Consider the following 17,643-nt stretch of genomic DNA (forward strand, 5'->3'; position numbering starts at 1 on the left):
GGATCTGTGGAATAGTCTTTAGGTGGATGAAGTCTTGAATGCAAACGAAGACTTAGTTTCTAGTCAGTGCGTGAAGAATGAAATAATCGTGTTATGGAGTTGTTTCATGGACATGTTGGCTCTTCTCCTTCACTTCCTTTGTGCGAACAGGACATCAGACTGGAAACTTCACCTTGCCTCGGTAAGGCTCATGATACCTGGTACCATGTTTATGGCAGGACCCATTATGCCAGGCACATTCCATTGTACTGGCTGGAGATGATGAGACCAGCAGAGAGTCATCCTCACACTTTCAAACAGGCAAGTGCAGGCAACTGGACGGTGCAGCGACAATCGCGATATGGCTTCTCAGCTCGAGCTTCTGATCAAGTAATCGAGCAAACTTGAAACGGAGACAAAAACTAGTAGTGGAATAACCGCAATCGCACCGAATCATACCACCATTCAACGCTGGATCCATCACACTCCGAGCACGCAGCAATCGCTTGCCATTGTGAGGTTATAGCTGGGCACCATGATGATGGTCGAAATAGAAAGGACTTGGACAAATCATCCCATAGGAAATGTGAGGCAGATGTTAGATGTGTCATGGAGTGTTTGGACCAAGTTTTAATTCCGTTCAGCTTCATGGAATCAGAAATGATCAGCACGTGTTCCGGTGTTTTGTCGTCCTCGGCCTGTACGAAATCTCGTTTGGAACCAAACCTTCGAGACAAGAAAGTGGTCGTAGATTTGTTGAAGGACCGTCTTCTGTTCAACAAATGTGGATGAAGACAAGCACTATATGGACAAAAACCAAAACAAAGAAGGGTGGCTGGGATATTGTTGGTCACGACAGCAAAATTTTCACCCTTCTACTCATAATCGCAAAGCACAGAAACATTGATACGAGTGAACGTTTGACCTTCTCTCTCGGACAGGGCCATTCCCTCTCACATCAAAATATGGTACGTTGGCAAGACCGCCAAGTCAAAATTACTCCATCACATGGAAGAACACTAAGGTGGACCCAGCATCCTCAATTCCTGATGGCTCTACATCGATCTTTGATGGCATGGCAATTATTCATTGGTTGTCAAGCTGCAGCTGTTAGTTCATAACATACAACTGTGCACTGGACCAATTCATCAATACACCCGATCCAAATGATCATGGACATATTGTTGAGAATGGTCAGATTCGAGTTAGATGGATGCTCCATCAGACGTCCTTAAATTAGTACTGCAGGTGTGCAAAGACCCGCTACGAAGCTAAACATTGCGCCTGTCGATCCAACTGCTTGTCTTGTCCAGACGTATGCTCTTGAGGTGATCGTCAAAACCGTGAGCAGACTGGTGATGAGACATTTTTTTATGAACGACATGGAAGGCGAAGTCTTGGATGAGGAATTGTGAATGTTGACCATGACCTGCAATATTATGTTACACTATCATAACGTCCTCTGCTAAGTATCATGAATAACTATTACTCCTGGCATATCATGCTAAGCCGACAATACAGGCATTTGATGACCATCGGTGACTAGCCATATCTTGGGTATTTTTCTCTCGGCCTAAGTGATCACATTTCTTTAACATGTCTGATTTCATCGGACCCTTTACAATGAGCGCCATGATGAAGTCTCTAGTACCTCCACAGTCCCTAATGTACCACTCCTTGTAACGATGACATGAATTCCCCTTCATCACATCATCATTCTCGTCCTCGTACATGTTTATTATTCTTCCATGTTGGAGATATTTGTGATGTTGCTCTTTTGAGTCGCATTTTTATGTGTAATCTACATATCCCGTAACATTCATATCTCACTCTCTCTTTGTCTTCTAACTGCAATAATATGCTGGATGTGATTTTGGAAGTTTTGCGTCGTCCAAACCATTTGCGATCGCGTATGCTTCTTAGACATGATTTATAGCATATTAGTGGGGCAACTTAGCTAAATATAGCATAACAATTGTGCATTTTGTGAGGAAAGCACCAAATTTGGCACACTAGTAGCCTAACATATTATGAACAGATTTGGATATTGGGCCATCTCAAATTCAGCCGCTGATGGCTGTGGCAGCCATTTTCCACTGCCATCAAAAATTTTGAGATGGCCCAATATCCAAATCTGTTCATAATATTTTAGGCTACTAGTGTGCCAAATTTGGTGCTTTCCTCACAAAATGCACAATTGTTAGGCTAAGTTGCCCCACTGTATGCTTTTTTGATATGTTCGGATACTGCACCTTTAAGGGCCATCTATAGGCCTGAGCAACACCACAAAACAATGGTTTTGTTTTGAGATCAATAGATTGTAAACATTCACCATGACGAGTTCTGTTCACTTTAGGTCTTTGTCTTTTCTGCACATGATGATATTACACCTGGGCGATTCCTAGGCCTTGACATGATGAACTCCAGCAATTGTAATTATAGTGACCATTTTTTGTATACGTACTCAAGCCTCATGGAAGAGTGAGTCCACAAGTACACTGAACGGATCAGGATGTAACAGGACTGAAGGAACAGTAGTGAGAGAGGGGGGGGGACACCAACAACAGAGCCAAAGGCAGAGACAGAGGGAGGCAGCCAAACTGGAGAGGATGCATGGGAAACACAAAATGGAGAAAGGAACTCTCAGGAGGGAAAAGTGGAAATTTGGAAGGAGAGATTGAGGTGGGATGGGGATGAGTGGGGGGGGGGGAGGGGTGGGGGGAGTTAAGTGACAAGCAACACTTAAGCTCACAGTTTCCCGACTTAATTTACATTGAGATATCTCCAACACGTCCACGGACCAAACAACTCCATACAGTACGATCCTTTCTTTCCTATGAAATTCCTCTGTCTACACCACAAACATATCAATATCATAAGGGGGGTGACGGGGGTGGGAGGAGGGGGTGTATTATAGATGGACGAGGGTCATCCCAAAAATTTCTGTTCCCACGCTTGTAATTTTTTGAACAAAAAGTCAAGATGAGTACAAAATTATGTGTATACTATATCATTATTTACTAATCAACTACTTTTACTTCTACTACTACTTATTTCATGTCCTCAATCATTCCCACATTCTTGAAGGGTCGGCTGAGGAATGTTTTTGCCACAAGTCTTTCACGAACAGGCTGAATGATGTTTGACTGAAGGTGGTGGGAATTTGTGATCTGTTGTGGGTGTCGGTGATAATTCGACTGTTCTTCATGAAAGACATTTTCAATTTCCACCAACGACAAGTATCGGGAGTTTAACGTCAATTGTGCATGCAGAAAAAGAAAGTCTCGACAAATCACATCATGTTGGGTGTTGTTGAGAGAAGAAGACGAAGGGGCAGACCTCGGATATGCTGGATTAATTAAGGGGTAAAGAGTGCAACCAAGCTGTCTCTGCCAGCGCTTCGGGAAGCAATGCAGAATAGGGATGTTTGGAGAAATCTGATCATGGATGTCACTGGACCTGGCTTGATGGAACTAGATAATACATGCAAAACTACTACAGTGTCAGGCAGAAATAAGTTGTGAGCTATGGGAAATAGCGTTACTTACACCACATTGACGATTTTATTTATTTATTTATTATTATTTAAGTGAAGAGCTGGAGGGCAGATGTTAGATGAGCATCAAACCAACGGCACAGGAGAACAATTGAAATGTCCACATATTTTGGGATGCAATTTTAAAATTATTTAATTGAAGAGCTGGAGGGCAGATGTTAGATGAGCATCAAACCAACGGCACAGGAGAACAATGGAAATGTCCACATATTTTGGGATGCAATTTTAAAATTATTTAATTGAAGAGCTGGAGGGCAGATGTTAGATGAGCATCAAACCAACGGCACGGGAGAACAATTGAAATGTCCAAATATTTTGGGATGCAATTTTAAAATTATTTAATTGAAGAGCTGGAGGGCAGATGTTAGATGAGCATCAAACCAACGGCACAGGAGAACAATGGAAATGTCCACATATTTTGGGATGCAATTTTAAAATTATTTAATTGAAGAGCTGGAGGGCAGATGTTAGATGAGCATCAAACCAACGGCACGGGAGAACAATTGAAATGTCCAAATATTTTGGGATGCAATTTTAAAATTATTTAATTGAAGAGCTGGAGGGCAGATGTGAGATGAGCATCAAACCAACGGCACAGGATAACAATGGAAATGTCCACATATTTTGGGATGCAATTTTTAGATCCTCACGTTGTTGTTCTTCATATTCTTCTTGTGGACTTTTTTGTTTCACAGCCGACAGTTTTCAATGAATCTTCCTGAAACTTGGCATATATATGTAAAAATACCCTGCGCAGACAGTAACCATCTCCGATTTTGAAAATTCCTCCTAGAAAAAGAAAGTTATGATGTCAAAATATCTCCGCTAATGGAAAGCGCCTAAAAAAATTATCTCCGAAATGAGGCAAGCTTTTTGAATTCTGTTTGCGGGAATCGAACAGGGCATTAGCAGAGATGAATTACCGCACATATGATACATCACTATGACGTCATATCAATTTTTATGACGTCATTCCTATTTTTTGACATTTTTTGTTTCACAACCCTGAGTTTTCATCGGATCTTCGTGAAACTTGCCATGTATATGCAGAAAGCCCACGCGCAGGCAGTAACAATCTCCGATTTTGGAAATTATTTCAAGAAAAAAAGTTGACGTCATAAAATCGCCGCTAATGGAAATCGCCGATACCATTATCTCCGAAACTAGGTGAGCTGTTTGAATTTTGTTTGCAGGAATCATGCTGGGCATTAGCACAGATAATTAATCGCAAACCTGATACATCACAATGACGTCATATTCGTTTATATGACGTCATCCTTAAGAGGACGAGGATCTTAGCTCATTTGAGCTTGTTTAATTGTAACCTTAATACCGAGTGAAGCATCGTTATCCATTTAACTGTACTTGTTCTCATCTTCACTCATTTTCAAACCACAATGCCCTCTAGTTGTTCCACCATTTCTTACCAACGTCAACAGTATACCTGACTCACATCATTTATTTATTTTACATTTGGGACTTTCATTTATTAATTTATATTTTACCTTTGGGACTTGCAGAATAAATTATTAAAATCGAACTTTTTTTTGTCAAACAATGGAAGAACTCGAATGGCACTCGGTAGAGCACATACCTCCGCCAGGCTGAGCGGTTTACGTTTTATATCCCAAAGATAGGCCGGATTTGCATCCATATCTTCAGCAAAATCGAATCGGCTTGTTCTTGTCACACACTCAACATGTCCATCAGGTTTCGTCAAAATCCGTCAACAACTTTTTGAGATATCCTGTTCACAGACAGACAGGACTGAAAACACGTCTGTCCAGCTTCGGTGGTGGAGGTAATTATGGAAAATGAGGACATGCACATTTTGCAGAGAAGAAAGCAGAAAATGCCGGAATCCTTCACATGGCTGATAACAGAGGACATTGTGTATTGGTTTTCACGCAGAATTGTCCCAGAGCTTGAAGGGTTCATGTACAAGCACCTGTAAGTTATGTCTGTTGAAGCTGTAAAAGAGACTGGTGAGGAACTCATGCAAATGTAAAATAAATAATTGATGCGAGTCAGGTATACTGTTGACGTTGGTGAGAAATGGTGGAACAACTAGAGGAAATTGTGGTTTGAAAGTGAGAGAAGATGAGAACAAGTACAGTAAAATGAATAAAGATGCTTCACTCAGTATTAAGGTTACAACTTACTTTATACATTAATACATACATCAGAGAGAAATATTCCTGGTGTTGGCGTAATGGTTATGGTGGTGGTCTTGGGATCTTAAGGGTTAGGGTGGTGGGATCGGGTTCTGAGGATCCTGAATTCAAATTCCACTTGGCTGTTGAATTAATACCAATACTAACAACTGCCTGTTATCCTTCTGAGGTTGGCAAAACGAGTGTCAGCAAGCCAGCTTGCTGGTATCCTGTGTCGGAGTGGCGACCCATCCAGGATTGTGTCCAATAGCCAAGTAGACTGCTTTGGCAGCACCAATGCTCTGCACAGAGTATGGTCCCAAAGGATGGATGGAGAGACATAAAATTCCACATAAGCAAGAAAAACGACCTTTTTTTTGCTTTGAAAGCTTTATTTTCTATTTTATCACACTTCGGCAATCACATGATGCAAATTTGTGACGTCATGCATATGATTTGCACACTGATTATCGATTCAAAGAAATACATTAAAAATGTTTTATTTTCTTCATAACTTTTGAACCTGTCATTCAAACTTGTTCAGATTTGGAGGATGCATTGTAGTTAAGTTGTGGAATATCCTGAACTCCCAGCATGGATAGAGTGAGACTATTTGAAAAAGTATGCAACATTTTTAGCTCGCCTGTTCGAAGAACAGAGAGCTATAGCGATACCCCCGGCATGAGCGTCAGCGTCAGCGTGAGCGTGAGCGTGAAAATGTTAAAGTTTTTGGTGCAAGTTATTTTTTCCTTTCTAATGTTTTTATCTACCACACTATTTTTTATATGCCCGATATATATATATATATATATATATATATATATATATATATATATATATCGGGGCGTATTATGTGATACCAGTCGTCCATCCGTCTGTCCGTCTGTCTGTGTGTCTGTCTGTCTGTCCGTCCATTCCTGTCCGCACTCTAACTCCCAAAGTTTTCAACTTTCACGTTTCATATTTGGTACATAGGTACAGAGTGTGGAGACGGTGTGTCGCGACATACGTTCGTCATCTAAAGTGGTTGCCATGGCAACCAGGATGCAGTTTTTCCATCTGTTCCTGTCCGCACTCTAACTCCCAACACTACATATTACTTTTTCTTTTAGATGCATTTCTCATGGCAAGGCAAGTACCATAAAACTCGGACCATTGAGCGCATCGTTATATAAGCCGCATCCCCTAAATTTAAAAACAATCTGGAATTTAAACACACACAAGCCGCACTGGTTTATAAGCCGCAAATGTTGCGCAAAAACGTCCGAAAATTGGCCACAAAAAGTGATCGATCTTGCTTTGAGTCTAATCTGAACAGTGGAAACACCCCAACCATCCACTGTCTGTGTGTTAACCCAGTCTTCAAGTTCGTCTTCCAGTTCGGGCCATCGGCATTTCCTACCTCTGAAAGCCTTTGTTGACTTTTTGCAGCGAGAAAGTTCGCCCTTCTGTGAGTTTTGAATTCCTCGTGTGGACCTCTTGTTACTGATTACAATATACAAATACATATATTGCTTTAAAATTATTTGGATCAGACTTCACTGCAATGCTTTATAAAAAATATTATTAGACTAGTCTTTTAAAAACGATAAATGTATAAACAGGCGAGCATTGGGTGGACTTGACACCAACTCTGGTTCTAAATTAGCATAACCTCAAATTAAAACGTTCATTATAAAATGTGGTCATTGGTCTCATTGCTTTTAGTTCAGGACATTTTCTAATAATTTAATAATGGGGTGCCAAATTTGAAGTCCAGGTCTCTTTTTCCTTCAAAGGTTACAATGGAAACACCATTAAAATATCGAACTTGAGATTCATGCGTTTAAAGTTCTGCTCTCGTTTCCCCGAATGTGTTTTTTCTGCTTTTATTTTTATATAAATATATATATATATATTTTTTTTGGTGGTGAATTCTGATTCTACACACTTTAAAGAGTAATTTAGTACCAAGTTTGAAAAATTGATTTTTCTATGCAAATAAGTGACTGGTAACCTTAAGTAGGCATGACAGGATTCTGGAGACTCCTGGAAGTAGGGCATATTCGTCTCTAAGCCATCTGGGCTGGGTTTGAATCCCGACCCAGATAGAAACTGCCCTCCTGGTGTTCCACAGGCAGGGTGGTTCATCAATGTGTGCCATCCCTCGGATGGACGTGAGACTGGACGTCCCATCTGCACGCATTCGTTGGTGGACGTTAAAGATCCCAAGGTGTGCTTCATGAACAGTAGGCGAGCTATCGCTTGGCACCCTGTCCAAATTACAAATTCATGCTCTAACTACTGCTGTGAAGGCAATGGCAAACCAGCCAGTGTAACCCTTGCCAAGAAACTGCTTCCGCAGCATCGGTGTTTTGTTAGAGTATGGTACATCAGAAAAAAAAAAACCTTACATTGATGGGAAGTCCTCTCCAGCAGATATATGTTCAATGTCCCGTTTTAAAAGACGAGTGATTGTCCATGCACGGAGAGTAAAAACAGGCACATTTATCACACCATATTAGGATATATTTCATTTCCGTCCCACAGCCATGTTGCCCTTGTCCTGTACCCTATATATATAACCCACTACACCCTTTATACAACTTTACAGCACAACCCCCCCCCCCTTCCACCCCTATCTTATTCTATCCACATCATACAATTTATTTTTCTGATCCTTCCTGTCCATTCTCCCACACACATTCCTCACCACCGACTGACTCTCTTTCCCAGCCTTCCTCCTGCTCTCTCCCTCTGCAGTCAACGAATAAAACTTGCAGTCAAACACTAATAATAACTGCTTCATGTGCACCTCTTCTTTACCCCAGTTGTTACAATAAAGGCAAAGAAATTATAAATATAGAAAAAGGAAATTCTCACTTCTGCCCATGTTTCCAACGTCATGTATCTCCTGACAACCAACATTGTTTGGAGGTGGGAGACATCCAATAGCCCACACTGTACTGGGAAATGATTAGAATTGGGCTAATTGTGTATGTTCAGGTGGTTTGGGGGGGGGGGGGGTTGCTCATTTCCTTGACACAGTGAAAGGCGTCAAAATACGTGCGACAAATAATCCAGGATTTCTTACTATGAAACCAAAAAGGGCTCAAGTTTATTTTACCCAGCAGCAGACAGGGTAGTGGTTGTTGTCTTCTACCACCTCCTTTCCAGTGTTGCACCCTCTGCTCCACTGTTCACCGACTCACCGATACTCATTTGGTCCTTTATTGTCCCACTTCATGAAAGCTGTTCACCACCATCTCAGATCATCCCCCATTCAAAACCATGATCTTTTCTACCCCCATTATCCCTCCACAAAGCCACCTCTTTCCAAGTTTCCAGTTTTTCCTTCCTCAGAGTTTACTTTTGTATCCATCTTGTTCACCTCTCATCCTCATTCTTCCCCACCTCCCTTATTCGTCCAAGCCTCCCTCTGTCTTGTCCCTCATCCCTGCTGTCCGTGTGTTTCCCCACGAACTCCTCCACGAGCCTCGATTTGGTATTAACAACCCTGTCTTGCATGCCTCCGTTCTCTCTTTCCTACAACCCCTGCACTTCTTTTCCCTTATCTCTTTCTTTCCCAAACTCCCCTGCCATTCCTTCCCTGGCCTCTTCTCCCTCTTATGTTTCTTCAAATAACCCCTTTCGCCCCACTCCACTGACTTGTAAACTGATGGCCTCAAATCGAATGGTGCAAAAATAATTTGTTGCAGCAATTTATTCTTGCTCACCTGCTTGTCATTAATTATTCCCTTTCCTTCAAGAGTCGTCCTAAATTACCTCTTCTGTGTCTCCAATTTCCTCTGCCAAATCATTCCATGAATCCATGTGTGGAGGTCCTCAACGTCCTTGGAAATTGGGTCGTCGAGGTGACTGTGATCGGTGAGGTGACACTGCCAAGATGGACGAAATGGCCTTCACAAGTTAATCAATTATTGTGCTTCCTTCTGATAAAATGAGAAAAAGGGAAACAAAATGCTTCAAATACATCCCTTTAAAAATCACCCGGTGACCACTTGTAGAATGGTCTTGGGATGGTCAGGTGGCTTAAGCGCTCAAGCAAGCACTCCATTGGAAACCGTCGATACAGAACGGCTGGCTTGGCAAGCGCTCGCTAACTGAACACACCCCTGGTGTTGGCTTAACGGTTAAGGTGACTGGCTGGCTTAAGATGTAAAAAAAAATTCAGGTCTTGAGTTGGGGGCCCATGCCACCGTTGAATTAACACCAGGTGGGTTGACTCAGCCTGTCATCCTTCCGAGGTTGGCAAAACGAGAACCAGCTTACTGGTAACAGGGGCACTGCATCAGCGGGACAGCTGCGCTTCCAGAAAACGATGCAACAAGCAGCCACAGGCTGCATACCGAAACAACAATACCATATCGGATGTTGATTTGTCTGAATTTCGCAAAAGGTTTGGATCTGCCTGCATTGCCGAAACTTGGTCACAGCCATTATTCCACCATTATTTCAATTCCTGATCGATAAGTTAAATAACACAAAATACGTGCTCTTATTCTTTTGTCCGTTTGCATCATTTGCTGGGTGATTTGTGTTATATGAAGTATGATGAAGGTGATTTGTGTTATACAGTGTTCAAATATATATATATTCAATTTAAATAAATGTTTAAAGAGGTTTTAAGGTGTATAAAATAATCAATTCTGGGGTTTACCGCCATTTTACCCAGTGTCTATTACATCACCCTATCTTTCCAATATGTCACATAAATTATTCGTACCTGTTGTATGTGTCCATTATAACGTTCTTTAAAAAACAGTAAGTTTCCTGTTTTGGAATGATTTTCAATTTTGTTTCACTGCCAGCCTGGCAGACAGGATTTAAATATTATTTATATTACATATTGCATGTGTGGGGTAACTATCCTGCCAGGCCAGCATCTTGACTATGATGGAGCAAACGTGGACGTCCCCCAAAACTCCAAAATTGACATGTGGCGGAAATGGCGCCACTTTTGGGGGAAGTATTACAAATCATCTTCCTGTATCTTCTGACCCGCAAAAGGACCCGTTGCTTCACTGACGGCTTTAATCAAGAGACGGCATGTTGCACTGCACAAACATCATTTGCCTGAGGTCATCTTCGATCTGTTTGGAAGTCCGCTAACATCACCTTCCATTAACCATCCTTGCGTGCTTATATACAGTGCCTACAGAAAGTCGACACCCCCTTTCAAAATTGTCGCCTATTGTTGTCTTACAGCCTGGAATTGAATTGCATCAAATCAAACTTTTCCCATCTTTATGAAATTAAATCATCATAACCCAAAACTTCCAAGTGAAAAACAAATTCGACAAATTTCAGCTTTCTTGAAGAGGACAGCAGGTTTTCCTCTCGGATTTTTCTGTATTTTGCTCCATCCATTTTCCCTTCTATCCTGACAAGTTCCCCAGTCCCTGCTGATGAGAAACATCCCCATAACATGATGTTGCCACCACCATGCTTCACAGTAAGGATGGTGTTCTTTGGGTGATGTGCTCTGTTGGGTTTTCACCAACATAATATTTTGCATTTAGGCCCAAAAGTTCCATGTTTATTTCGTCAGACCACAAAACTTTTTGCCACATGGCTTCAGAATCTCTGGAGTAGTTTTTTGCATACCTCAAGTAGGACCCAAGTTGGAGTTGCTTGAGTAACGGCTTCTTTCTTGCCACCCTACCATACAGGCCAGACTTGCGGGGTGCTTGGAATATCATTGTCACATCCATATGGTGTTTGCCAAGAAGGCCTGTAGCTCTTTCAACGTTGTCAATGGCCTCTTGGTGGCCTCTGATCAGTCTCGTCCTTTATTTATTTATTTGGGATCCAATGTCGAGGCTCATATGAGAGCTAACACACAAAACGTACAACCGGAAGACAAGAGAGGTGGGAGAGGGAAGGAAAAAACAGTGGGGAGCAGAGATATGAGACCTGTGGAAGGGAGAGGGATGGGGAAGGGTACACAGAGTAAACAAGATGGGACACTACAGGGACTCTCAGATCCTTAAACAACAGGGACTTTCAGGAAGGAAAGCAGGGAATTTGAAGGAAGTGGGTTTGGTGTGGTTTAATGGGGGTAGAAAAGATTGTGGATTTGGATGGGGAAGATAAGAGATGGTGGTGATCAGCTGTTTTAAAGACCTGAAGGGAAGAGTGGGATTGAAGAGTGTGTGGGAGTTTGTTCCAAAGGTGGAAAATAAAGAGGAATGAAAGAGTGAAGGTGAGAAGTGATTCCTGATTTTTGTAGTTTTACCAGAAGGGGGTTGTTGGCGGACCTTGAGCACCCTGCGAAATATGTGGGGGGGGGACATATATCAGACAGAGAGAGAGAGAGAGAGTGAGAAACCCAAAGACTCAGCCTCATCACAGGAGATACTAATGGCCCTAAATGCCTTGGTTTCCACAGCGTGAAACCGAGAAAGGTGAGAGGCAGGAGCACCAGCCTAGAGGGGACAGCAGTACTCCATCACGTTGCAGACGAAAGCTTTGCACGTGGTCAGGGGCTCAGGTGTGCCAAGAAAGGATTTTGCATGATGGAGGATGCCCAGTCGGCGACTGGCTTTGGAGGCCAGGTTGGAAATGTGGCTTTCCCAGGAAAGATCATGACAGATAATGAGACCCAGAAGCTTGAAAGAAAGGACTTCTTCAAGAGGATTGCTGAGAAAGTAGATGGGGGGGGGGTTCCAGACAGTACTTTCAGACATAGTGAGAGTGTGAAACTTGTCAGAATTGAAAGACATGTTCCACGTGTTGGACCAGCTTCTGATTTTATCCAGATCTGCAGAGAGTGAAGAAGCTGCTGCTTGCCGATATGAGGGATGACAGTGGTCTGGCAGAGGGCGGAGTCATCAGCAAAGATATAAAGAGGATTTTTCCAGAGAGTTGGAGAGATCATTGATGAAAACCAAAAAAAACTAGGGCCCAGAAGACTGCCTTGAAGAACTCCAGCCTGGACAGGAAGAGCGGATGAGGGAACTCCATTAAGGGCCGCACGTCGTCTGCGAGCCATCAGTGGCGATGTCCTTCGATACCATAGGAAGGGAGTTTCAGCAGGGCAGGGTGCCAGACCGGATTGAAAGCACACAATATGTCTACGGACATGGCTCTCATGTCATGTTTGGCATGGAGGATCTCCATCCATCGTTGGGAGAGCAGAAGCAGCACATCCAGGGTGGAGTGACCAGGTCTGAATCCAAATTGATGATCAGAAATCAAGCCATTGGAGAAGAGGAAGGATTTAATGTCTGAAGTGATTATGGATTCCATAACCTTGCTGATGATTGGTGGAAGGCTAATTGGTCTGTAGTTGCAAGGATCTGTTTTTGCACCTTTTTTATGCAGAGCGGTAATATTCGCTGATTTCCAAGCAGAGAGCAAAACGACCTTGAGTAAAAAATGGGTGAATATAACAGAGAGAGAGGGTGAGCAAGAGCAGCAGAGTAGGTTTTCAGGACACGTGGGCTGATGCCGTCTGGACCGGTTGCAGAATCTGAGTCGAGGTTTGATAGCAAGCTCACCATCTTATCAGGAGAAAAGGACACAGAGTCTAGGAATAACTGGGTGCAACTGAGAAAGGTGGGTACAGAAAGTGATGAGTTTGGGACACAAGACTTAGAAGGAAACACAGAGTTTAGGCATTCAGCCTTTTCACATGCAGTGACTGCTGTGCAGCCATTTGAGGTAAGGGAGGGGATGGAGGGGGAACATACACCAGAAAAAGACAACTTAATGCCACCAGGATTTGGAGGAGGGACTCAGGTTTGAGAGGTCAGACTTGAGATTTGAAAGATGTAGTTTTCTGGCTCTCCTGAGGGTAGACGCACACTTGTTCTTAGCTTTGTATAAGGAACTGAGATTACCTTCAGTTGGATGAGCCGTCCATGAGGCGAAGGCATGTTGTTTCAAGACAACTGTTTTGCCACAAGCTTCAGTGTACGATGAGCTTGAGGTCAGACAACTGAAGACCAGATGGGAAAAATCTGTGCACATGAGAGCAAGCTTCTTTGGTAGAATTCCCAGGATGAGTTGATGTCGGAGAAAGTAGAGATGGGAGATCAGTGTCGAAGTTTGATGGCTGCTTGAAGTCCCTGCCAGTCGGCCTGAGTGAAATGCCAGACTTGACGACAATGAGGTGGTTCTCTAATGGCAGTCAGAGAGATGTCTACTTTGACAAGCATTATCCTTGCTCGGTTATGCACTCTGGAGGGACGGCCTGATCTAGGCAGGGTCTTCGTGGTACCATATGCCTTCCACTTCATCATGATTGCCTTCACTGTGCTCCAAGGGATATTCAAGGCTTTGAAATATCTTTATATCCATCCGCTGGTCTGTCCCTTTCCACAATTTTATCCCAGAGGTCTTTTGACAACTCCTTGGTGCTCATGGTCGAGTTTTTGCTGTGAAATGCACTACCCAGCACAGGAAACCTACAGGAACAACTGCTTTTATTCTGAAAGAATCAGAATCACTAGAATTTAAGACAGGTGCAGGCCAATTAACTTGGTGTGTGGTTTTAAAGGTGATTGGTTACACCTGAGCTAACTTACAGTTGCTATTATAATCGGGGGTGGGGGTGGACACTTATCCAGCCAAGAGATTCTAGTTTTGTATTTCTAATTAATTTTCTGAAATTTGTAGAATTTGTTTTTCATTTGGAAGTTGTGGGTTACGATGTGTAAATAAAGGTGGGAAAAGTCGAATTTATTGCAATTTAATTCCATGACATAAGGAAACAAAGGTGAAAATTTTGATCGTTGGTGTGGACCTTCTATAGGCACTGTAAGGCGTGAGCAAAACTCACGTCTTCTTCACTGTGAAGCTCAGTGTTGGATGCTTTGGTTTGAACCCCCCATTTAGAATGAGTGAAATGAAACATTTTGGAAATTTTCAAATTATTTTCACTCAGATTTCAACATCACCGTAATGCACATTATCAAATTGTGTGTGTGTGTGTGTGTGTGTGTGTGTGTGTGTGTGTGTGTGTGTGTGTGTGTGTGTGTGTGTGTGTGTGTGTGTGTGTGCACGTATGCGGATTTCAGAATGTGGAATGGAGTCCTCCCAGAGTGGGTTCAAAGTATCCACCTTCATTTCACTAAGGGGGTCACGATTTATGGACCAAGCAGTGAAGTTTTCTGTTCTCAAAGTTTTGTGCCGAGGGCTCTCTCCAGAATCGTCACTGAGCCCCCGACAGTTTCCAACTGTAGTTCGTTTGTAGTAATATTCCCAGGGATGGTTTTTAATGTCTCTGTGAGGTTCTTCGTCATCATTCCCATGATGTTCTTCATAATCACTGGTACAACTATGGCATTCTTCAGTTTCCAGGATCTTTTCACTTTATGCTTGTGGTCTTGGTATTTCGTCATTTTCTTGATTTCTGCATCGTTCATCCAAATCACCGGTATCAACACCTCAATTTGCAATGACTTCTTCTGTTTTTTTGCACCAAAGTATATCTGGTGCCAATGCTTTGTTTTTGATGTTTACGCCCGATGGGATCATAAGGTTGAATGTGAGCGGTACTTCAATGTTTCCAGTGATTGTTTTTGGTTCATTTTCCCACAAATTTTCGGGAATTGGAATATCAAAGTTTTTTTTATAGATGTGCCGGTGGATTACTTCACAAACTCAGGTGTGTCGTTGTGTGTACAGCTGTTCTGACACCTTTTTTTGTTCTTTCATTAAGTGTCACATATCATTCTCTTTGCTAACCTCACCTCCACCCTTCACCTGTCTTATCTTTTTTTCCTCTCTCCCCCACCCTTTTCTCTCTCTCTGTCCCCTCCTTGTTCCCCACTCCTCATAAAATGCAGCACTCTCCTCCCACAATTCTGTCGCTCTCTCGCTGTCTCTGCGTGTGTGTCTCTTCTCACACACACACACACACACACACACACACACACACACACACACACACACACACACACACACACACACACACACACACACACACACACACACACACACACACACACACACACACACACACACACACACACACACACACACACACACACACACACGCACCCTTCCCTCCCGCAGTGAACAGCAACGTTTGGTGAGGTGTCACTCTCCCCACCTCCCCCCTTGACTCCCCTCTTCCATCCTCTCTGCCTCCTTTTCCCCTCTCACCCTCCACCTGCCTCCTCTCTCTCTCTCCCTCTCTCCCACCCCCACCCTCACACTTTATTGACCGATCAGTGAAGCGGCAGATTGTATTTGCTAGTATGTATGTTGGGTAGTCGATCCAGTCGAAATTTTTTTTTTTTTGTTAAGATTTTTGAAATTTGTTCTACCCTTATTATCAGTTTTTCCGTCGATATGTTTGTCTGTTGGCTAGTCGATAGAGTTGAAAAAAAAATTCCAAAAATGGTTTTTTTGAGATTTGTTCTACCCTTATAATCAGTATTTAAAATGGTGATTTCAGTTAATACAATGTCAATTTCGATGAAACTTGGTTGGTAGGTTCATACCATGACCGAGTTGTGTGCAAATGAGAACCGTTGCTATGGACGCCACCGTTGCCGAGCAACGGGACTTTGAAATTTTTTAAAAATCATAAAAAAATTTATTTTTTCGAAAATCAAAAATCGGCCACGAGCGACTGTGGGCAGTACATTCAGCCATATTGTCAAAAATTTCCAGCCGGATCCTATGAAAACTGTCGGAGAAGATAGACTTTGAATGAACCCTGGTCGAAAACAATAAAAAAACGAAGTTCGTTATATCTCAGAGACTATGAGTCAGATATACATGAAACTGGTATGGTAGGTTCATGGTATGTCCTAGTTATGTGTGAGAAAGAACTGTTGCTATGGACCCCTCCGTTGCTGAGCAACGGCCGAAAAACCTCCAAATGTAGGGGTATTTTAACGAAAAAACAATCTGCAGCATTAACCCTTGAAGCTAGAATCATCAATTTTCTTGTGCTTAATCTTCAGGTCATTCCCCATCAAATGGGCTCATGGCGTCAGGTTCTATTGGGTAGGTGACTACCCATGTCCGCCTCCTGGCTTGTCCTAGTTATGTGCGAGAAAGAACCGTTGCTATGGACCCCTCCATTGCCTAGCAACGGCAGAAAAACCTCTCAATGTGGGGGTATTTTAACGAAAAAACAATCTGCAGCATTAACCCTTGAAGCAAGAATCATGAATTTTCTTGTGCTTAATCCTCAGGTCATTCCCCATCGAACGGGCCCATCGCGTCAGGTTCTATTGGGTAGGCGACTACCCATGTCCGCCTACCGGCTTGTCCGAGTTATGTGTGAGAAAGAACCGTTGCTATGGACTCCTCCGTTGCCTAGCAACGGCCGAAAAACCTCTAAATGTGGGGGTATTTTAACAAAAAAAAAACAATCTGCAGCATTAACCCTTGAAGCTAGAATCATGAATTTTCTTGTACTTAATCCTCAGGTCATTCCCCATCGAACGGGCCCATCGCATCAGGTTCTACTGGGTAGGCGACTACCCATGTCCGCCGACCGGCTTGTGTGTGTGTGTGTGTGTATGTATATATATATATATATATATATATATATATATATATATATATATATATATATATATATTGTTGCGAATTCGCGCCCGCCGGCGTGTGGATGGCCACGTAACTCGGATCGCGGCACGTCGCCCACCGGACGGACAATTCAGCCGTGACCCTCTCGGAACAACGCCGGCAGGTAGTCACGGGTGGGGGTTTAACCCCACCACGACCGTGCCAATTGCTCACCCGCGCAGGATAGGGTTGCTCACCAAATTCGATCTACCTAAGTACCTGCGCGGATGGTCGACCGGGCGATCGTACCACGCCACAGGCCGACTCCGGACACGAACCGCTTAAGCGGTCCATTCCGTGCCACAGTGATAACCGAGCGGTGTTATCGTCGGCCTCGACGGTTCCGATTAATGACCGGGCGTATTAAGCCCACTATGAACCCTTTACGTGAAGCAGGATGGAGGATAAATTAAAAGGAAG

The sequence above is a fragment of the Eptatretus burgeri genome, chromosome 2 (assembly GCF_056783735.1).
Source record: "Eptatretus burgeri isolate ZD-2024b chromosome 2, Ebu_testis_v1, whole genome shotgun sequence".
NCBI lineage: Eukaryota > Metazoa > Chordata > Myxini > Myxiniformes > Myxinidae > Eptatretus > Eptatretus burgeri.